General features: G+C 54.3%; 1 protein-coding gene across 2 annotated transcripts in view; it reads right to left on the bottom strand.

Annotated features, from left to right (window-relative positions):
- The window catches only part of CASZ1 (castor zinc finger 1), a 183324-nt gene extending 168255 nt beyond the window's left edge, over positions 1-15069 (bottom strand). For both annotated transcript variants that reach the window (XM_080563624.1, XM_080563626.1), the window contains exon 1: positions 14865-15069. The gene's annotated coding sequence lies outside the window, so the exon portion shown is untranslated. The remainder of the gene's footprint in view (positions 1-14864) is intronic.
- Positions 15070-22298: the final 7229 nt, after the last annotated feature.

Here is a 22298-nt window from a genome sequence, read left to right as displayed (position 1 = left end):
TGTGGAATGGGCGGCAGGGAAGCCGCTCGCTCGCCACCACCGCTCCTGCTGCCAGCCCCCCGGTGCCAGCCCCCTCCTCCCTCGAGACCCCCAGGCAGCTCCCCCGGCGCCCCCGAGCGCCCCGGCAGCGCTCGCCTCCTCCGTTGGGCCCGGCTCTGGACGTCTCAACTCCAGACAAATCCACCAGCAGCGGCAATACAGCCCGTGTTGCGTAGCTGCCTTTCATCTGGCACTGGACCCTAGCTCTCCGCTCCAAGCCGCGACGCAGACAAGTTTTATTATCTCCATTGTGCAGAGACAAAAACCAAGGCACGGGCTGAGGACCGGTCTGAGCGCGGTGGCTCAAAGCGTAAATCTGCAGGAGCGTTATTTTGTCGCCCAAGTATTCCAGCTTTCGCCTGGGACTCGCCGAGGTCAGGCTCTGTGCTGCTGTTGCTACCTGGGATCACATCCTGCAGCCCAGGGGGCTCAGACCCCCCGGCTCAGCACCGCTCAGCACCGCCTTCAGGAAGAGAGCAGCCCCAGCACTGCCTGATGAAACTCAAGAGAACCCGTGCCAAAAAGGAAGGACGCGAAGGGTGCACCCCAAGGTAAATGCAAGGAATCTACTCCCCCAGTACCAGGGGAACGCATTTTGGATTTTCTTCGTCTATCATACCAGGCATGTCAGTGATTTTGGCCATCATCGGAGGGGCAAGACTTCCTAAGAGACCTCCGGGAAGTGCAGCATCAGCCAGCACCGCTCCAGCTGCAGGCAGTGACGTTGGTCCTCTCCATTCTTCCTTTTCGTGCACTACGACTGCACACCCCTCTTACACACCGACTCAAAACACGTAACCTCTCTCCGGAGAGCACGGCCAGCACCTGCCTCGCTGATGATACAACTTCGTCCGCTCATTTTGACGCAGCACGTCGTGGTGCCCACGTGAGGTAGCGGAGATGAAGCAGCGCAATGCCCTTCCAGCCTGGCCAAGGAGAGACCCAACGGCCTTTCACCCCGGGCTGCTCACAGCCCCGCTATTCCTCCGCACACGACACGTGGGCTCGGTGCCCCACGGAGCTCTCGTAACGGCCCCAGCCAAGCCCCAGGCTGCACAGGGCCCCGTGTGGCCCGCAGGGTACCCGCAGTAAGCACCAGTGAGCTGGCTGTAACCCCCCTGCTGGAGCCCAGCCCCGCCAGAATCCATTTCATCCCATACAGCACAAGGTCACTCTGATTTCTAGCGCCTCTCGGGCAGCTGTTCCACGATTCCCAATTCTTCTTTTGAAAGAACGTCATTGTGGGCGATGCAGCAGAGGTTTCAGGCCAACAACAAGCTGCTCAGAGAGTTCTCCTGTGACTGGGTCTATTTCCTACCACTTGCTGGTACAGGAGTCCTCTTGGCAGGATCCCTGACAGCTGCCTCCGAAGTCCTCCTCTTCTCATCAACAAACCCTTCGGGTTTCTGTTTTTCAAACCACGACTTGCGTGCCTGTCCTCTGAACAGCTCGTCTGCCCCTCCTGAATGGTGTGGTCCTTCATCCTTTCTTCCATCCTTCAGGATGGATAGGGTCCTGCATCAGTCAGCTAGATAACCCTACATTAAATCATAAATCCCCCCTTCCAAGGACAAAGGTGTCCGCAAGGAAACCTTTCATCCATCCACCTTCTGGAAGGCAGCACACAAAGGCCCTAGTGCAAACAGAACTATCACAAGACACCTGAGCAAAACAAAAACCTCAAACAATAACACGGAGGAAGAAGAAAGCTGCCCAGGAGCACAGGGCTGAGGTTGGTTTCAGCTGGTCTTCTGCCCCTTTTTTTCTGTTCTCTTCCCCCCGCTCCCCTGAACAAAAGGAAGTTTGTTGTCAGGCTCAAACATTTCCTGGGCCTTGTCCGAGTTCCACCTTGTTTTCTTTTTCTTTACTCCCCACCCTGTACAAATAAAGCAAAAACCAACTGGCACCACCTGTGATGAAAGGACAACGAAATGCAGAATTTTATCTTTTCTTTCTTTTCTCCCCCCCTCCTTTTTCCTGGCCAAGAGTTTTGGGCAAAGGACAAAAGGTATTGTTGGGTAAGCACAATTCCAGCGGCTGAGTCACGCTAAGACACTGAAGTGCTGGCTGCTGACGGGGTGAAGGAAGCCAAGCTGCTGCTCCGCGAAATGCAATGAAAACGCCGGCAGCACCGCTGCGAGCTCCGCCGGCCCCAAGGCACATGGGGCGAATAGGAGTCTTGCAGTAAGGAATCAAACCCAGCACAGATCTCTTCACCTGAGGAAATTTCTGGATGAAAGGCTGTAACGTAGAGGCTAGGCGTGCTCCTCCCTGAAGACCAGAGAGGTTGGGAAGGTGAGCACAAGATGGGTACGATCCCTACTTATGACACGGGAAGGCTTCAATGTCACCTGCTCTCCATCCGAGGCTGCTTTGCTTCCTCTCCCGACACCAGCCAGCCCCGCGGCCCCTGCCCCACGCCACCTCCCTCCTGCTGCCCTCGCAGCCCCGAACACGGCCGTCGGGGCCGGGGGCTTCCAGGCTCTACCACCAGCGGGAAGCAGCAGCCCCTTGCTGGCTGCAAATTAAGCGGTGCCCCAGGCGGGCACTTGCTTGGAGCACGTTCAAAAGCACGCCGTAGACCCTGCAACTCAATGGTGCATCTGGGGGAGCTGGAGCACTGCCTGTTTGTTTATTTTATGATGCACTTTGGTCTCTCTCAGTTGCGCTGTTATCCTACACCTGTTCGCTCCCCTTTCTCCGGGCTGATAACAGGCAGTACGTTGTGCGGAGCGGGCGCCTGGCCTGGCTCCTGCTGCTCTTAATGAGGCACGTGCGCTTGGCTCCCGACTATCCGTGCTCAGGGTAATTTGCTTTCCTTCGGTGGGCACAGCCGGTTCAGCTCCGTGGGGAGCGAGGTGCCCATGTGGATCTGAACGAGAAGCATCTCCGTGTCGGCCGACCCTCCCCAGGGCAATCCCTGCTCCCTCCATCTCCCTGCCCATCGCTCCTGGACCCGCGCTTGTGCAGGGTGCTGGCTCGCTGCCGCGTTCCTTCAGCGCAGCCCTGGCCTCTTTCAACAGCTCTGGCATCATTTCATGGCAGACCCCATGACACACGGAGGCGGCTGAGAACAAGGAACCATGCTTTTCCAGGAACGGAGAATCCAGATTTTCTGGTTTATACATTTTCCCATCTGGATTTGTTTTGCTGTTCATAGGGTAGATACCAGAGATAAGGCAAGAAACGTAAAGAAATATCAGAGCAGTGGCAGCCCCAACGGGCTCACATGAATTTCTTGCATGTCACAATCTCTTGTTTGGGCAGAAATTTGAATGCGTTTTCCAGCAGCAACACAGATAAACTGGCATCTCCCCCGGGGGCTGTTTCAGCTCTGCTCTGCCTACGGGTTCTGGAAGGTAGGAGCTGAGCGGCTCGGACATGCCCGCTCTCAGGACTGTCTCCACGAAGGCCTGGTAACTTCTCTGCCACTTGCACGGCAAAAACCAAAAGCGGCCGAGACTTCTTGGGGTGAAGCTCATTCGAAGAGCCTACAGACAAGCAGTTTATTGCTTGAAACAGCTGGAACATAAGATCGTGTTGGGAAAATCCTGCACAAGCTCCCTAACGGCACAAGAAGGAACGAGTAGGTCATCCTCGCGTAACAGAACCCAGAGCTTCACCTCTCCTCCGCGGCACAGGGCCTGCTGGAGCCTGCCCTGCGGGGAAGAAGCCCCCAGGATGGCAGACGAGGGGCTGGGAGACCTCCTAAGCCCTACCTAGCTCAGTCCCTGCTCTCAGGGCAGGGCACGGGACCTGCCAGGGCCCCCCGCCCACCCCACGGCTCTGCGCTGCCTTCGTGCCACTGCTGGCAGGCAGAGGAGGGTGAACTAGAGCAGAGACGGGGCTGGACCCCGAGGGCTTGGCAGGTGAAGCAGCTCCAGGAGCGGAGCCGGGGGGCAGGGGCTGTGTACACTCATCCTCCCCTGCGCCCCGCAGCCAGGCTGCCGAATTTACACAGCAAGGACAAGTCGGGAGAGGCGGCGCGGCGGCTGTCAGCTGGGAGCCTCTGCACACTAAGCTCCCGGTTAAATGTTTTCATCAAAACCAGAGCGAGAAAGTGCAGAGCAAACAGCACCAATTAGAGGCTGGGATGGAGCTTCTGCCAGCGAGCCGGGGAGAGAGAGGGGCATGAGTCACCTTAACCCTTCGGGAGCCAGCGGCACTCCGCGGCGGGGAGGAGGAAGACGAGGAAGAGGAAGACGGGGAGGAAACCTGCCTCAAACCTTTCGCTTGCGTCCCCCTGTACTCGTTTCTGTGCAGGAAGCTGAGTTCAGGAGTGAGTGCTTGCTGTGTTCAGAGCCAGGTTATCCGCGCAGCCTTTCCCTCTCCGTTCCTGTACCTGGGGGAGCCTGAGCCAGGTGAGCTGCCTGCGCCGTGAAGATGCCTCGAGCTGGCTCGGGGAGCAGGACAGAGGCCCAGGCAGGACAGTGGCTGGCCAGCCCTCCAGCCATCCCTGCCTGCCAGCAAGCAGAAAGCGTCACAGGGGTTTTGCTCAAGGTGGAGGTGTCAGCGAGAGCAGCACGGCAGCACCCCACGCCTCCTTCCAAGACAAAAGGATTTGTCTCAGACAAAACATCTCCCCATCCAAGCCACAACGAAATGCAGCATAAGGGAGGGGGAAGGACCAGGCAGGTACACCGCTCTGCCCCCAGACTGCCTCGCCGCTGCTCATTGTCCCATTTCTTAACATTTAAGAGGCGATCACAATTCAATTGCATTCTTGGGCTAAATTCCCTTTCACTGCAAATAACCCATTTCTGTTTGCAGCAAGGACTGAGCACCGACACGCCAGAAGTTCAGCTCTCTAGGAGCACCGGAGGCTGTTGCAACATTACAGGTGCTCGGGGAGACCGGTCCCTTCTGCGGCAACCAACTCAAGTCGGAGCCAGGCCTCTCGCAGCCGCTCACGCAGCCACCCACGGCCTCCACCTCAGCACCGGGCTGCGCAGCGCTGCAGCGGGGGCCCCAGGCTGTGCAGGGACCAAATCCTGCCCCCCTGGCGCCGGGGGCAGCAGCACGGTGACAGCTTTGGGCAGCTTGCTGCGAGGGGGTCTCCCTGTAACGCGGCGAGGGACGGGACGGCACGGCAGGACCTGCTGCTACCGAGATCCAGAGGCATCCACGCATGGCAGGAAGGTAAAAGCTAAGGGAGGATAAAGTAACAGCAGCTTACGTGGGCGAGACCCCGTTCAGTTTAAGGGGCAGGAAGGCTACGGGTGGTGCAGTCCAGGACCCAGCACTCCACAGTTACATGGCCGAAGCCGGGGCCTCCCGAAGTTGGGAATTTCAAGCATACCACGACCACTGGAGCAGACGGTTTCAGATCCTGCTGAGCCAGCTTGTGGCTGTGTTCAAAATTGAGTAAATTTACAGCTGTAAGCTGGGAGTTTATACAACCCGTAACTTGTTAGGGATGGCTGACCAAGCCAGAACGATCGCTCCCCAGCCGACAGGGCTCTTATTGGTTAGACCTTTGAGTGCCTGGCAGATTTTATTATTTTTCTTTCTCTTTTTCTTTTGCATTACAGAGGGGGGGTTGAGGGGGAAAGGACAGGAAATATTTATTTTTGTTCCTTTCCTCTCCCAAGACAAATTGAAATTAGATCTCAGGCTTAATCCACTACGGACCCCTCAGTGCATCAGCGGGGGACCGCAGCACACCCCGAGACCATCTCCCTGGACAAGGCTGGTGCATTTTCCTCGCTCCGTGCAGCGTTGCAATGTGAACAGCTCCAAAGGACTCGGTGAATTATCACCAGTTAGGAATTATCACCAGTTAGCCAGGCTGCTCTCACTGCTGGCACCTTCTGCACGGACACTTCCCCCAGTTCGTGCCAGTGCCCAGACCCCCTGAAGGCTGCTCTGCTCCAGCCTGGGCTGCAAGCAGACACAGCCTGAGCCGTGAGAGCTGGGTGCAAGAAGCACAGCGCCCTGCAGAGACCTCCCCCGGCTCTCCTGGGCAGGAGCAGTGTCAGTCCTCAAGTGGTCTGAACCCGGACTCACAAGCAGCAGCACAAGCAACCCGCCAAGCAGCAGGCAGGCAGCGAGCAGCGAGCGTAAAGCAGGACTCCAGGAGCCCTCTGATGGGAATGAAATCAGCATCACTCAGTGCCTGCAGCGCGAGAGCTATCCAGTCGCAGCAAGGCACGGCGCTCACACGCACGGAACAGCCTCAGCCTAAAACCCTCTGTTTTTATTACAGCCCAGTCCCAGATCTTGTCTGAAAGGCACTTTTAGCAGGAATCCCAAACACGATCAAACTGGGTGAAGGGCTGGGGGCTCTCCTGGACTCCGTCTCGTGTGTGACCGCGCCCCAGACAAGGACACGGACCCAGCGCTGAACAGAGGGACGTGTATGCACCTCACCGCTACATCGCCGCGGGCGCTCCGCTCTGCCTGGGGAGGATGCAGTTTTTTCCAGGACGTGGCTCGGGAGCATTAACGCGTCTCCCCTTTACCCCCCGCACTGTCCCGAACACGTAACAGCCCAGAACATCAATAGTTTACACGAGTTAAAGAGCCAGCTGGGGCTTTAGGGACTCACTCAGGCAGGATAAAGCACTCTTTAGCATCCAGCCACCATGTACGGAAATCAAGTACACGGGGACCTTTAGTGAAGTCTTAAAGGGGAAACTGGAAAAGGGGAGATTTCCTCTCTCCCTGCTCTGCGAGCAGGGATCACGCTGCCTGCTGCCGCTCCCACAGTTTAAAATACTTAAGTCCTCCAAGGTGCAGCTTAATTTTCTTTTTTAAAAAAGAAAAGTGTCAGTCTAATTAGATAAATCCTCCGAGCACGTGGCCCGGAGTTCGTCATGGAAATTAACCTCCTTGAAAGATCACAGTGACTGAAATAAGAAACTGTGTGTTTTGGCATAGTGCAGTGAAATGGGAGATGCAGGCTGCATTTCATACACCTTCCCTTTCATAAACCTGCCGCTTCATATCTGCCCTACTGGCCCTGAGCTCGGCACCGAGACTTTATCTCCAAACTCCTGTTTGCAAATCGCTGCCGAGAGGTTACAATAACCCCGGGGAGAGATTTTGCTGGCTCACCAGTGTGAAAGGACACTGCTCCCCCGCTATAAAGCCCGGCCGGCCGGAGGCACCGGCGGAGGGAGGGGCTCGCCACCAGCAGCCCTCCGAGAGGATGCTCTGCAGACACGGCCGCCGTGGGGAGCCGGGCCGGGAGCCGTTTGCCAGCCGCATCACCCAGCGAGCAGGCGAGCGAGGTTCTGTGCAGCCCTCGCTGCCCCCGGCACGGGGACGGGCTGAGAAGGGCGGCAGGGAGAGAGCTTGAGGCCACGAGCCGCGATCGCACCGCTCGGCTTGCATTTGTGCCACCTACGCTCGCGTTGTTGCTCAGAGGGCTCTGCCTCGCCACGCTGGGAAAGGCGCGGGGCTGACAGGGAGTAAAACACCCTGCTCCCTTTGCTTGTAGAAGCAAAAGCAGGAAAGAAACAAGTGGCTGAGCAGCGACAGCCAGCTGCCACCTGCACCTCCCAGGCGAGGCCGGGCCAGGCCCAGGCGGGTTTGTGCCGTCGGGTACCGCAGGCCAGCCAGCCCCGCTCCCGCTAAGCATCCTTCTCCTTGCTAAGCTCCCGCTGCACGCTGTCCTTACAGAGGATTGGGCCCAAAACAGAAAAGCCCCCCAAAATCTGCAGCGTTCACCTCCCTCCCTCCTTCCCGAGCACGACGGATGCCGGCACACGCGGCGCCATGCCGCCCTCCCTGCTCCCCCAGCCCCGGGACCGGCCCCGCGGCCAGAAGGACGCGGGGCAGCCTCAGAGCCCAACTCCGAGGTGGCTTCTTGCACTGCCATCGGAATGACAGGCCCCGTGGCTCCGAATTTGGAACCAACTTATTTTACTTCAACACAGCGTCACCGGTGGCAGACGGAAATCAGGATACCTGCTGGGGGAACACCACCCCAAAACGCCAACGCGGGCAAGGAGCCGCAGGTCCCAAACCGCTAACAGCTCTGCTGACACCGGGCCTTCTCCTACCGTGCCGGTTACACACGAGGCCTCCGCAGGCTCCCGCACCTCCAGCCCTCGGCTGGCCCGGCTCAGCCACACGTGAAAGGCCCTAGCTGACACCTCGCCCCCTGCCATCGCCTGAAAGGCACTAGCTTTTGTCAGTCTCGCCCCCTGCCATCGGCCGGGGCGAGCGTGAGGGGCTGCAGGCAGACCCCTGAGTCCGAGGGCCCATCCCTCCTCGGCCCAAGCCATCCGCGGTCTCGGGGCGGTTCGGGAGGCAGGGGGTGCACAAAACCTGCACCCGTGCCCCCTGCGGCTGCCTGCAGCTCCGGGCTGGGGCACGCTGGAAGGGCACTACCGAAGTGACCGGGATGAACTCAGCCCTAATACAGGTCCCTGGTGGTTCCCTGCCAAGTACAGGCAAGCCCCGCAGTTCTATTACTAATAACTTAATACCTAATAATATTACCAATGTAACACTTAACCTTGAAGCCAAGCACCAGGGCCCAGAAAATCAGCATTTAGCAAGACTTCGCTTCACCGTACTTGGCTTCTCCTCCAGGCCAACTGATCACCACCCCTTCCCACCTGCCCCGAGGTACGCAGAGTCTCTTAAAAAAGGCAAAGATCCTACGTTAGCCAGAAGCTCTGGGCTGAACCAGAGAGAACGGAGACTGCGGGAGGAAAACCAATTCACATGCCTGTAACTGGGCTTGAGGTAGGAGAGCAGAGAGAAGGAGCAGCGGGCATGGCTGCGGGCACAGCACCTTCCCTTCCACCCCGGCACTGGAAGAAGGGCTCTGCCAACCCTCAAATATTTTCCCCAAAAGGCACACGTGCACCCTTCGGGGCGCTGACATCCGCCTGGAGAGGGACGGACCTGGCGGCGCAGGCAGGTTCCCGACTCCTTATGGTGGCAGCAAGCAGCCCGGCCCCTGCCTTCGCCTCCCCGGTGCCTTCCTTGCCACTTCTGCACGGGCTCACAGCCTCCGACACGGCTGCGGACGGGCTGCCAAGGAGGCAGCGCGGCATCTGAATCCTCGGCGCGTTCAAAGAGCTCTCCACGTTTTGCTGCCAGCCTGAAGTTTGGATGAAGGAGCCCACCAGCGGGAGTGAAGGAGCCGAGCGCCTCGCAGGCAGCCACCTAGTGTCCGCCGCCGCTCGGCCGCATCCTGCCCGCCGAGGCACGGCGCGGGCAGCGGCTTCGTTGAACGGGGAGGAAGAGAAGGAGCCGTGGCGCCCAGCGAGGGCGAGCCGGAGGGGAGCTGGGCACGGGGTGGGCAGGGAGGGAAGCGGCGAGGCGGCACGGTGCGAGGCGAGGCACGGCCGGCTCGCCAACCCACGCGGGACCCTCCAGCGCGAGGGCAGCGGGCGCCTTCCTCCTAGCGAAGTTTGTTGGAGACCACCGCGGGCCCGCAGCTCGCCCCACAGGCCGGCCACGGTCCCAGCCGCCTCTGGGATGCCAACTTGGAGCCAACTTTCCCCGGTCCAGGCCCGCGGGACAAAGCCCAAGCCGGAGCCAGGCGCCCCACCGGCCGTGCCCCTTCCCTGAAACCACTTCCATCCACACCTCCTCCGCTGCCCCCGCAGCAGCCCCCTCCTCCTCGCTCTCTTTCTCTGTGTCCTCGAGACTCCTCTCACCTTGAGGAGTGTTAGGATTACCCAGCATTTACACTCAATGCTCCTCTTTATTCCTTAAGACTTATTAAGAATGATAATGAGCTCCAAAGCAGTGACACGTCTCTCTCTCTCCCCCTCTGTCGCTCGCGCTCTCTCTCTCTCTCTACGTGCCTTTTCCGTCAAAGGCACACAGGACAAATCCGACCAAAAAAAAAAAAAAACCTGACAATATGGATCAAGGACACATGAGGATTTATATTCTACAAATCCAGCCTTTTTTGTTTTTATTATTTCTACTCCAATCCCACCCCCTCCCCTTCTCCCTCACACTCTCCCCCCTCTCCCCCAGCCCTCTCGGACTTTGAACGAGAAAGAAGAAGAAGAAGAAGAAGAAGAAGAAGAAGAAGAGGAGAAGCAAGCTGCTTGCCTGGAAAACCTCGTTAACGTGGAGCTCTTAAACGGTTGATTAATTTTAGCAAAATTTACGATGCGCTCTTGCTTTTCTTTGAAGCTGCAGGGTTCTCCACCAAAAGCAAGTGAACTTGGAGGTCCCTGGCACGAGCCCGCCGCCCCCGACGCCGGGGTGCCCGCGGCAGGACGGAGAGCCCGGGGCACGGCGTGGAGGCACTCGCCCTGCCGGGTGCTCCAAGTGCTTCGATTCAAATCCCTTTAGCGCAGCCTAACAACCACGACCTGAAGCTCCCAACTTCTGGCTGTTTAACTGCCCACAAAGAGTTTTTTAAAAATCACTAGCCGGTCTTCAAAAAACAAAAGGCAGGAGGGAAACAGGAGCGCCCGTTCCTGAGGTCTCCCCAAGTTGGAGCTGTTGGTGCCACACAAGCGCCAGGCTCTCGGCTGCGTTAGAAGCATCAGGGCTCTCCCACAGCCACCTTTAAACCTGCTGCGTTTCGCCAGAGGGAAAAACCGAGCCTAAGGAAACGCAATATAGAGATTTATACGCATCCTGAACTATACTTCAACATCTCGGCCGTCTCCCCAGCTTCCTCCTAGCCACTATTTGCTTTTATTCTTTGTCTCCCTCTGCTAGGCTCTGTTTTTCTGATATAGACATCAGGAGGTTAAGGGCTCAATTATCAAGTCTGTTGAATCCTCAGCTTCGCGTTACTTAGGGTTTCTCTGCTGCTCTTTGGAAACTACGGTGCAAAATCCCTTTCTTTCTTGGCTTTCCTTTTTCTTAACCCGCACCGTCTGCTTCCTACACGCCCCACGTGCGAACCCACAGATCTATCTGGGCTGGATGGAGAGAAACCATGCACTGGTTTGGGAGGCAGCAGCATTAATAAAAATAAGCCTGCGAGTGCCTAGGCAGGCTGAACCTGAGGCATTTGCGATCTTGAAACCTAAAGTAACATCCACATGGAATTCACAAAATATGATTCGAGTGGTTCTAATTAGCCCCAGTCTGTGGAAAAATTGGAAGGAAGCGGCTCTTTGATTAATGTTACAAACCAGAAAGGAAACAGATTTTAAAAGTTAAAGTAGCAGCATTGTGGAATACAGAATCATTACCAGCATACATTTACGATACCTGCCTCAATCAGATGGGTTGGGGTTTTGCTTTTAGGGTTTTTTTCCTTTTTGCTTGAAGAAAAAAGGAACATGGGATGCGAGTAAAAGCTTTTGTTTATGGAAGTGTGCGGCGCTTTTATCTCCCGAGGAATTTATATAGCTGGACCGTGTATAAATCCTTCGGAAAATGAAATTAGCAAAAACAAAACAGGAGTGAGGGTGCCGGTGGGCGGGGGGGAGAAAATCACCACCTCAGTAAATCACAGCGGATAACCAGCCCCTGGCTCGGACAGATAGCAAATTCTGCTTTAATAGGAAGAAACAGAGTTGGGAAGGGAAAGGACAAGATCCATACCTGCAGCAAACTCCTGGCAAAAATGGGGGTCTATTTGCAATAAGCTTTTGAAAGTCACTGTGCAAGTTTGTTTGGGCTTGAAAAGAAAAAGGAAATAAGTTTTTTTTTTTCCAGCTAGCTTGATTGTTTTGGGTGGAGCTCAAGCGTGTGTGTATATATGCCGTATATAAAAATGAATTACTAATTCTTTCCTGGAAACTGTTTGAATTACAATCTGTAAGATACAAAAACACACCTTTATTTTAACACTGATTTTAATGCAGATAGAACGGGGGGGGGGGGAGGGGGGAAGAGCGAGGGAAATGTTTTTTTTCCCAGTGCACAGCAAAACCCTTAAGCGAGAATAATTCCTCCCCACACATGTACGCCCAGAGCCACGCACACGCTCTGCTCAGCTGCACAGCCACCAACTGAACTCCAGCTTTCAGTGGCTTTTCCCTGTACCAAGGCTTCGCTCTGAAACTGCGAGAATGACAACGTCATGTGTGGGGAAAGCTGACACTTGGAGCTTTTAAAAAGAAATGAGGAAAAATAAGCTGTTGACTTCTTGGTTAAAGTATTTTCTTGTTCTAACTCATGTTCTTATGTCACTGGGCTAAAAAAAAAAAAAGAGAGAGAGAGGGAGAGAGAGATATGACTTTCCTTGAATGATCTGTTTAACCTAAGCCAGAGGAAAAAAAAAAGAAGTCATTAATTACTTATGTGAGCTATTGCTTCTGAAAGACAATAAACCTGCCTGGTCGCCATGGATATGACATATTTGCTCTGAAAACAACACAATAATTAGCAAAGGGGAAAGATACAAGGAGAATATGCAAACTCCTGAGTTTAAAGCCATAGTGTTTCCTTTTTTCCCCCTCCTCTTTTTACTTGACAGAGTCAATTCTGTTTGCAATTCAAATCAAACAAATAAACAGAAGATTTACAAAAAAAAATAAATTAAATGATCCACCACACTCAGAATCACAGAAAAAAGAGAAAAATTAACGAGGAAAAAAATAGATAAAGTCTAGTATGGACAGCTCATAAACCACCTAGGTGTTTTCCATATGCACGTATATATATATGTAAAATATATGTATATATCCACAAACACACACACAAATATATTTGAGTTATAAGGGCTCCACGCACTATTTCCTCTGGGATTATTCCTTTATTTTTAAGATGAGTGTAGAAGCGTACCGAGAGGAAAAACGTCTCTGGTTCAGGCAGGGGAAACCTTCTGAAGAGACACCATGAGAAAGTACAAGAAGGGCTTTTTGCTACGTTAAGCACGCAGCGTGCTGGTAGGATTTTCTCTGCAAACCTTTCAACTTTCCTCCAGAAGACGAGCAAAAAGCCCAACTGGGGCGCACCGTCCGTCAGCCTGACCAGCACACCAGCCCAGTACGAGTTCTACAAATTTTAAACACCACAATTTTTCCTTCTCTCACCTCAATTACTCTGTAAGAAGTGATACCGCAGGGAATCACATGTAAGAACGCGATGGATAAGTTAGCGAATACCCGAAAGTGAGTTACGTGCAGAGAGACTTCTCTAAAATAATTGATAAACGTTGCGGGGAAAATGTTTTTGAGATTTCTCTCTCATTAAGATGAGACAAAGACTATTAAAACCTTCTCTAATGCGATTGCTTTCTGGATTCTGACCTTCCACGTTCGGAAACCAAGTAATAAAAACACCCTAACAAGCACTTTATCTTTAGGGATATTTGACTTTGAACTTATTTTAACATTAAAAGGACTTGGGAGGTATAAAAATAACAATATAGTTGCCACAAGTTTCTGCTGTTGTTGTTGTTGTTTTCACTGCTACAAAAACCTTTAGAACAAAATAAGCAGATTAAGGAAACATCCCCCTAATTTAACAGGCTCTTTTTCTATTTTTTTTAAACAATAGTTTTTAGCTGGACGCTTTGATCTTGAAAGGGTTCTGCTATCTCGTGTGATGAGGGGGGAAAAATGATCTGTTTTAAATGATGATGCAAAAAAAGGATCAAAGCCCTGACTTTCTGTTAGCCATAATAAGCTCTGTCTTGCACAAAGCCTCAACTTCAGACTTCAGTGCATGGAACATACAGGAGCCCAATAAAAGCACCGAAAAGGTACAAAGTCTGAAAACAAAAGGGGACACTGCTCCTTTAAACGTTTTAGTGCATATGGAGTTTGATTTCTGAAAGAGATCAGTTTAACATCTCCATAGAAACCAGCAACAGATTATCATCAACAGAATAAATAACTAGTCTAATAAATTAAACAGGAGGCATAAGATCTGGAAACTTGATTACCGAAGTTCAGCAATATTCCCCCATAAACTCTTCCGAGCCACCTTTCGGGTAGCTAACAAGGTGGCAGCAGCACATAAATAAAGGGGAGGCGGAAAGCAAGAGGCAGGACTCCTGGAAAGAAGTCCCAAAGCTTCTTTTTTTTTCTTTTTTTGGGGAGGAATTGTTTTAGGGTTTTTAGGGTTTTTAGGGTTAGGGCACCTGGCGGAGCCGGCGAGGGGACGGGCGCCTCGGGGGAGCCGGGGACAGCGGGGGGCGGCCGGGGACGGCACCGGGGGACGGGACCGGGAGCCGGGGGGGGGCTCGCAGGGGGCTGGCGGCGCGGCCCCGCCGAAGTTTCCCCCGCAGGTGCCCGGGGGGGTCCCGGCGGCGGTGTCCGGGCGGGGAGCGCCGCTCCCGGTGCGGCCGCGGCGGGCTCTGAGTGACGGCCCCGCCACCTGTTCGCGGCCCCGGGCAGCGGCTCCCCGGCACCCCCGGCCCCGTGCGGGACCCCCCCCCCGGGGGGGGGAGAAGGGGGCAACGAGGGGGCGAGAGAAAGGGGGCGGAGGGGGTGGGGGGGGGGACAGAGGGGAGGAGAAGGGGAGTGGGGGGGGGGGGGGGGGGGGGAGAAAAAACTTCCTGGCTCCGGCTGGCAAATCAGCTGCGCATTCTGCAAATGCCACCGGGTAAAAATAACCTGCCGCTCGCTGCAGCGGGGGGCCGGGCACCGGCTGGCCCCTGCCCGCCGGGGGGCTGCGGGGGTCCCGCGGCGGCGGCGGCGGCGGCTCGGCGGAAACTTCCCCGGGCGCGGCTGGGCACGGCGGGGCTGGGCTCCGCTCCCCGAGCTCCGCGCCCCGTCCCCCCCTTTCCCCCCCCCCCCCCCAAGCCCCCCGGACCCCCCGGCCCCGCCGTTCCCCGCGCTGCCCCCGGCTCCGCTCCCTGCCGAGCCCCGCGGGGCGCTGCGGGGCGGTGCGCGGCGGTGCCCACCTGCCGGCCGCGCGTTCCCGGAGCCGTGCCGAGCCGTGCCGGGCCGGGCCGGGCCGTGCCGGGCCGGGGGGGGGGCGGCGGGGCTTACCTGCACTTGGGCTGCTTTGGTGACTTTGGGAGCGCGGGGCAATGTGCGTGTGTTTGGGATGCGGGCGGCAGCGCGCATGCGCCATCAAACTTGCCCTGATCCCGGATTTTTTCCTCCCCGCGCCGCTCCGCTCGCTCCGTGTCCCTATCGCTAACGGGGGGGGGGGGGCGCGGTGCAAAACGCGGCCCGGATTCCCCCGCCGCCTCCTCGTCCCGGCCCGCCCGGAGAGAGGGGATTGGGGGGGGGGGGGGGGGGGAGCCGGAGGGGAGGGAGCCGGCACACGGAGCGGAGTCGGGCGCCCGGCGGGCAGGGCAGGCGGGTAAAGGGAGGGGCGCCCGCAAAACCCGGACCGGATCGCGGTGCGCCGGTGAGGGGAAAGGGAGCGGCGGGGTGCCCGCAGCCCGGCCGGGGCCCGCAGCTCCCCGGCCCCCTGCCCCCGGGCTCGGCCCCGCCGGGCACTGCGAGCCCCCGGGCAGAGCTCCCCTGCTTATCCCGGTGCCCCGCCCGCCTCGCATCCCCAGCACTACGGCTAACGCGGGCACGGAGCCCTTCGCTCCCAGCCGCTCTCCCTAAGCACCACGTCCAGCGCCCGGGCTACAAACTTCGCAACTTTTCCTTCACTCACGTTCCCAGCCCGGATCCTGTCAGGCTGCGAGCAAGGCACCCCCTGGCTGCATCCCCGCTCCCCCCGCCGCTGGTACCCGCCTGGCCGGGGCGCGCAGCGCTGCCCTGTGCGGGGCTGGGTCCCGCCAGCACCCCGGGGAGCAGGTCTGAGAGCCTGGGGCACCCCTGCTCTGGGCCAGCACCGGGGGACGCCTCTGCAGGAGCAGAACCGAGGCTCCCCCTCCGTGTGCGTGCACCTGGACGGCCAGCCGGCAGGCATCCCATCTCTGTGCTCCGGAACCAGGGGATTTCAGTTCTGCCTTCTCTATCTCAGCTGCCCTTCGTCCTACCGCGCCATTAACGCACACCAGAGCTACGGGCGCAGGTTCCGCGGCCGCAGCTCCGCCACACCATCCACAGCAAGAGCCAGGGCTCCCCAGCACCCCGTGGCACACAAAGGTACCCCACGGCACCGGCACCGCCGCCGCCTTCGCACGGCTTCGGCCCGCGGGGCTGAGCGCCGCTGAAGGCGGCTGCCTCCGTCTCTGGCCTGCAGGATCCGGGCTGCCCTAGGCCCCGGCCCTGCAAACCTGTAAACTCTCGACCAACTTCACTCGCTGGGAGCAGGGAGCTCTGCGTCAGCACACCCACACACAGCCTCCCGCAGGAGCGTCTCGCTCTTCCCGTGCGCTTCCCTGCCTGTGTCTGTCTCCACCTGTTGTCTCTTGTCAGATGCTTGCACTGGAAGGTCTTTGGGGCAGAAACCACGGTTTTGCGCTGGATTTACTGGTGCCTTGCACAATGGGGCCCGGCTCCGCGATCACGGCTCCTACGTGCTATTGCCACACACGTAAATAATAACAATAATTAATAATAATAGTCTAATTCCTCTGATTTCGATGTGACGACTCATGTGAGTAAAAGTGACTCATATACATGAGTGTTTGCAGGACCGCTGCCAGCTCTTGAGCTTTTATTGTGAGTCTTCCAATATTTGGTGTTCTGCTTTGATCCCAGCTCCTGGAATGACATGTTTCTAGCGCCTGTGTTTACACAAGGGAGCTTGGAAATGTGGCCTCGTGCTCCCCGAAGCCCCAGAAGCCAGGGGACAAGTAGGAACCTTCCAAAGAAATGGGTTTTTAACAGCTTTTGAGAAAATCCCGTAATTGGGCAGCTGGCGGGGGGTCTGACTCATGAATTTTGAACAGACAAGTTCAGCGATGTACATCTCCTCCGTGAAATATTTAGGTCCCTGCGAAGACCAGACTTCTAACCAGGCTGAATTTACAGCGGAGAGCCGTACTTCTGGGGAAATACTCGGAGTGTTTAAAGCGTCTGCGTCTTTGCAGAATCTGGGCTTTTGTTTATTTGAATATTGTTTGGTATTTGTCACTCCGTGGTTATGTATTTTTACCTGCTCACAATAAGAAAGCAGGAGAATAGGGATGAAAATGGGATAATTGAAGTAAATAGAACTGTGTGATTGTTCGAGTGACTGCAGCAAGTACTTACAACGTCCTGAAGTTAAAAGACCAAACTTGTTGAATTCGTATGCTGGAGAGACACTGTCAGGCTAAAAACCATGAGTTTCTGCAAGGAAGTGTCCCAGCTTCTGGTACAAAAGTATGAAAGAGCAGGTCCTAAGCTATGGATTCTTCTCCTTATGAGGCATCCCTGAAGAATGAAGGGTTGGGAGAAGAGGGCCCTTTAATTAAGTCTGAATCGTTATTTTTAATTGCATTTACTTCTTATTATTTTCTCTCCTTCGCTTTTTTGCATTTCTCTCATCTGAGGTGCTGAGCACAGACTGAATGGTCTTCTGCTTGCAAGTCGGCTCATTTTGGAGCGCCGTGGCGTGCCCTAGTTAGGAGAGGCTGAGGACAGGACGGAGCGCTGCAGCGGTCACGCGTCTCGCCGAGAGCTCGCCGCTCCCTGCAGGCGGCAGGGCTCGGACACCCCACAACTGCCCCTCGGACGGCTTCACGCCCGAGCACAGCCTGCCCCAAAGCTCTCTCCGCACCGGTTTCAGAGCCCCACTCGGCGGCTTCGCGGGTGTCTTTTGACCTTTCTGTCCCTGCTTTCTGGAGCTCGCTTGCGCAAAGCCCCGCGCAGCCCAGGGCTGGTGCCGGCCATGTTAGTTCCCAGCAAAGGCTCCTCCATCAGATAGAGCATGAGGTAATGACACCTTGCACAGCCCGGTCTAGATAGAAATAAAATAATTTAGCAAATTGCAAATGATGCATACTTAACTATTTATGCAGCATCTTCCTGTCATCAACCCAAAGCAATTTTACTTCCGTGTTGAACAGTGGATGAAAATGTTGTATAGATTTAACCATTGCAGGAGTTCCTTTTAAGTGGTGCAGTAATCTCTCTCCAGCTAATTTAGTGTTGTAATAAGGCACCACCCTCAGAAGTCCTTTGTGTTCTTGTGTCAATACTGCCCCCAAACCATAAGCACTGGCATCTGCATCTATCATAAAAGTGGGTCTGAAACACGGAAAGACTAAGAAAGGAGCAATATGGCCACTGGTGAAGCAACCTCAAGAGCCTTTTTCCAGTTCTGGACATACCAAATTTCTCTCTGATGCCCACTAGAAGACAACTTCAATCAATGCAATGGTTTAAGAACACCGGTGAATTCACCACCAAGCCTTTGCTAGCAGAAGCAGAGCAAGATGTGTGTGAGGAGTGGGCCAGCTCAGTGCAGACTCACTTTTTTTGCCAGTGGAGGTTCCTTGCCTGCTGCTCAGGATCTGACTCGAACCAGACTGCTTCAGCCTCATTGGGACTGAAGACTTTTCAGTTCTAACCAAAATGTCTCTCATTTTTGCTCTTTTCTTTTTTGACTATGTAACACAACAATGGACAAAGAGAAAAAATAAAAATAAAAAAGGAAATCGCAGACATGACCATCATTCCCTTCCCCTCCCAGTTTACCAGTACGTACTGTAACCAGTGAGACCTTACACAGCTATGGGTCCTGCCTTCACTATTTCCCGCTCGCCTGAACATTTAACAAACAAACAGTTTGGTTGCACAAGACCATTGGCAGCTCAGACTCCACATGCCCCTCCGTCTCCAAAAAGGTTTCATGTATTCCCTGTCTTTCTTCAGTTACCGTATCACGCAGCTATACCATCAGCTGCTGCCCTTGGGGAGAGGACATCCTGCTCACTGCAAGCTGACTGCCCATAACACGTTGGGTGTATTGAACTACATATTTCAAATAAATTTCCATGGACTGAAATTGTAGGACACCTTTCTTGCTATTTATCATTCAGCAATTAGCAATAATAACATCCAAACTCATTATTAGACTGTCCTCTATGTCAGCTGCCCAAAACTCGCAGCTAAATCCAGAAATTTCCCTCTCGAGCCCAGCTTTGAGAACAGTTCCCCCTTCTGCTTGGGGTCCTCTAGTTTCCACCCGGGTGGGGTGGCTGCAGCTTGTGCAGGCACGCCGCGATCGCCTACGGGGTGCAAGGACACAGAGAGCGAGGATCTGTCAAGTTCCTTCATGCACTGCTGGGAAGCGGTGAGATATGAGCGTGAGGAGGTAGTACAAGCCCTACAGAACGGAGTATTTGGATCGAGGACAGCAGAGCTGTTGTGGGTTGAGCACAGAGGCTGGACAGTAATGCCTCATGTTCCCAGCCAGGACATACCCCAGGACGCACTCCCACCGGGCTAAGCCGTGCACGTGCAGCCCGAGAAAACTTTCTTAGCCTTATAAAATTACTCACACAAGAAAAATGGTGCTAAAACAACACAAGAAGGGCCTGGATTAAAATGACAAAAGCACAGAAGTACGCGCTGAAGGCTTGAATGCTGTCCTCAGCTCACCCTGCTGCGACACAGCCACCGCTCTGTGCAGAGGGGAGGACGAAGGGCTGCACCAAAGGGGCTCTTGGAGCTCTGAGGCACGGGGCAATACAGCCTCAGGCCCAGATGCCTCGCTTCTGACCACCCAGAGCAGCTGGCACACTTAACATTGCCCTGTGTGCCATGTCAGTCAAAGGGACATCTAATCTCTGTAAGAGAGGAGGCCGAGCTCTAGGCTGACTGGTCCACCGAACCGGACCCAGTCATCCACCCCAAATGGACGACCCCTCGGCCAGCAGGCATCCCGAGCGACCTTTGCCAAGCCTAGTGCAGACCAAGGTGCTATCCAAGACCTCTCCTCTTGCTTCACAACTCCCTGGCAGAATGAAGAAATCACCCAGACGTGCACTAGAAAAATCTTGTGGATTTACTTAGTTTCGTAATGGAAAATGAAAAGTAATTGCACAGGAGGAGGAGGCATTTTTTTCAACCGCGAACACAATATTATCTGCCTTCGTTTTTTTATCGAAAGAGTGGCACAAGTAGTCACAGAATAACCTGTGGCTATTGTTTGTCAAGGGCCATTTTCTCACAGGCAACTAACTATTTCTTTGCACGTGCAGGCTTCAGCAGGAAGAAGAAACGGAGCAGTCCCCTCCGTACCCTGGGCCAAAGCCGTGGAGCGCAGCAGGCGTTGCTTCACTGGCAGCAGTGGGGCAAGACTTATACCGAAAAGGATCAGGCCCCGAGTTTTGAAACTTCCAACTTTTGTTTAGAAATATATATAACAATTATCAGTATGTAAGCATGTAATAAAAATATTGAAACTGCGTGGGGCATATTATAGGTGTACAGACTAAGACCAGTTTTTGGCTGGTATATAGTAGGGCAGGTAAGAATTGGTTTAGAATCCGTTCTTATCTGCTTTATTTGCCTTGAATCTGTACAAAGGTTCAAGCAGAAGTCCTGGCGTTAGCAAGAAGGATCTGGCATTTAAGTCCTATTCTGCCCCAAATTTTCCATTGAGTTTACAGTTCTGTGCACCTGGGTAATATCCACTGCTTTGGGGCTTAGTCCTAAGGGAGGCTACTAAAGACAATAAATAAATGTAGAAGAAAACAATAATAAATAAGCAACAACAATAATAAAACTGGAATTCAAGTGTGAAGTTGTATGTTTGTAATAGCCTGCCTGTGTTAGAAAATAATCAACTAAATAGCAATAAATAATAAAAATTTATATTAACAATTCATTTGTGCTGATACAGACCTTCAACTTAGAGTTCATTATATTAATTTACTAATTAATTAAGCACTACATCACCTGGCACCTACACAGGTTTTATTGCACTTTATAGATGGGAAAACTTAAGAGTCTTGCCTAGGGACACAGTGAATCAGTGGCAGAGCTGGACACAGAACTGGAATATCCTCCACGGCTCTACGTCTGTTTACAGCATAAAGCTGTCCTGATTTTCTGACTAATTTAGTTCAACAGATGCAATTCTCAGTGTGGAGACTCCAATTTGGGTGCAAGAGGGAGTTATTTTGTTTGAGCTGAAATCAGTCCTTAATTATATCAAGCTAGTTATATAAATGCAGTTTTAAAAATATCCTTGTAGGCATCTACATTTCAGGACACTGACTTAAAAACACACCTTTGGTTTAAGTGCTGCTATTTTCCAGGTGGGTCCCACGTCCCAGCAGCTCTCCGGGACTTTCCCGTCCCCATTGTCCCAGTGAACTCCACCCACCGAGATGTGCAATTCTGAATGTCTTCCACCAAATGGAGAGGCAGCACTGGTGAGTGCCCGGATTTTGGTTACGACAGAGCTACCACGATTTATTCTGGCCTTTTAATAATTGGTTTAAATAAACTTCTTCAACGCCAGGCTTTGCAACCAACTGCCAACTGCTCAGGGAGCTGCCACACGCAGCCCCGTTGCGGTTTTAGGGGCGCGAAGTCGAGCCGACTACAAGCCGGCACCCTCCGGCACTCCATCCCTCAGCATCACAGAGAGCTTTTATGGAGGGAGGCGCTTTCATCGAAGGGCTCTTCTGAAACGTGATCCCCTCCAGTATGTGCCCTGCGCTGACACTTGCTCCCGTGTGGTCACCCCGCACCCACCTCCTGGGCAAGAAGAGGCCACCGCTTTATCTCTGCCTTCCTCGGGGGTCTTTGTGGTCCTGCTGGTGCTGGCACACGGACACAAGCGTGCTTGGCCCTCTCCTTTTTTCCCCGCAGCGTGTGCCAGCCTGGCGGACGTCACGGGCGGCTCCACGGGCTGGCCCAGAGAAATGGAGGCAAAGCAGGGGCTAAGGAATGCACGGGAACTGCGCGGGATAATGGGAAACGTTATTTATAGCCTGAATGCAGAAAACCTCCCCTGCCTCCCCCCTCGCCAACAGACAAACCCATGTCCAGTAATGACAAAGTCATTACCTTTTTATTATTTTTCAATAGGGTTCAGATGTAGCGTGTCTGCTCCTTACAGCCCGTCCTGATGGCTCGGGGCTCCCGGCTCTGAGAACATGCAGCTGAGCGCACCGAGTGGGTGTGGAGTCACCAGCCCTGCTTTAGGAAATTTGGGCCTTACCCTCCCGGCAGCCTGTTATCTCACTTATTAAGGGAGAATTATAATGTTTCCCTCCCTCCCAAGAGGCATTTGGGACTACAATAAAGGCCTTGTGAGAACTGCTGGGAGATCAAAGCGGGGATCCCATTGGAGAAGTTCAGCGCAGTGCTGCTCCTGATAAGATACGGGGTTTGGGGCTCTTAATAGAAACTGTGTGCTTTTCAGTGGTTATTTTCTAGCGTGAGTGCTATCCTTGAAAAAAGCATATTTTTTCACGTGGAAATCCTAAAATTACATGATCCTCAGGTACTGAAAAGGTTGAAATTCTTTTGGATTAGGTGGGTTTTCAAGCTGTCCATCCCGATGTCCCATGTCCCGTGCGAAGTCTCTGTCCTTACATGCATTTTGGTCACTGATTATTTCATCATTGC

The sequence above is a fragment of the Anser brachyrhynchus genome (assembly GCF_964034855.1).
Source record: "Anser brachyrhynchus genome assembly, chromosome: 21".
Lineage (NCBI taxonomy): Eukaryota > Metazoa > Chordata > Aves > Anseriformes > Anatidae > Anser > Anser brachyrhynchus.
The sequence above is the reverse complement of the archived record's forward strand: the minus strand, read 5'-3'. Positions and strand labels throughout refer to the sequence as shown.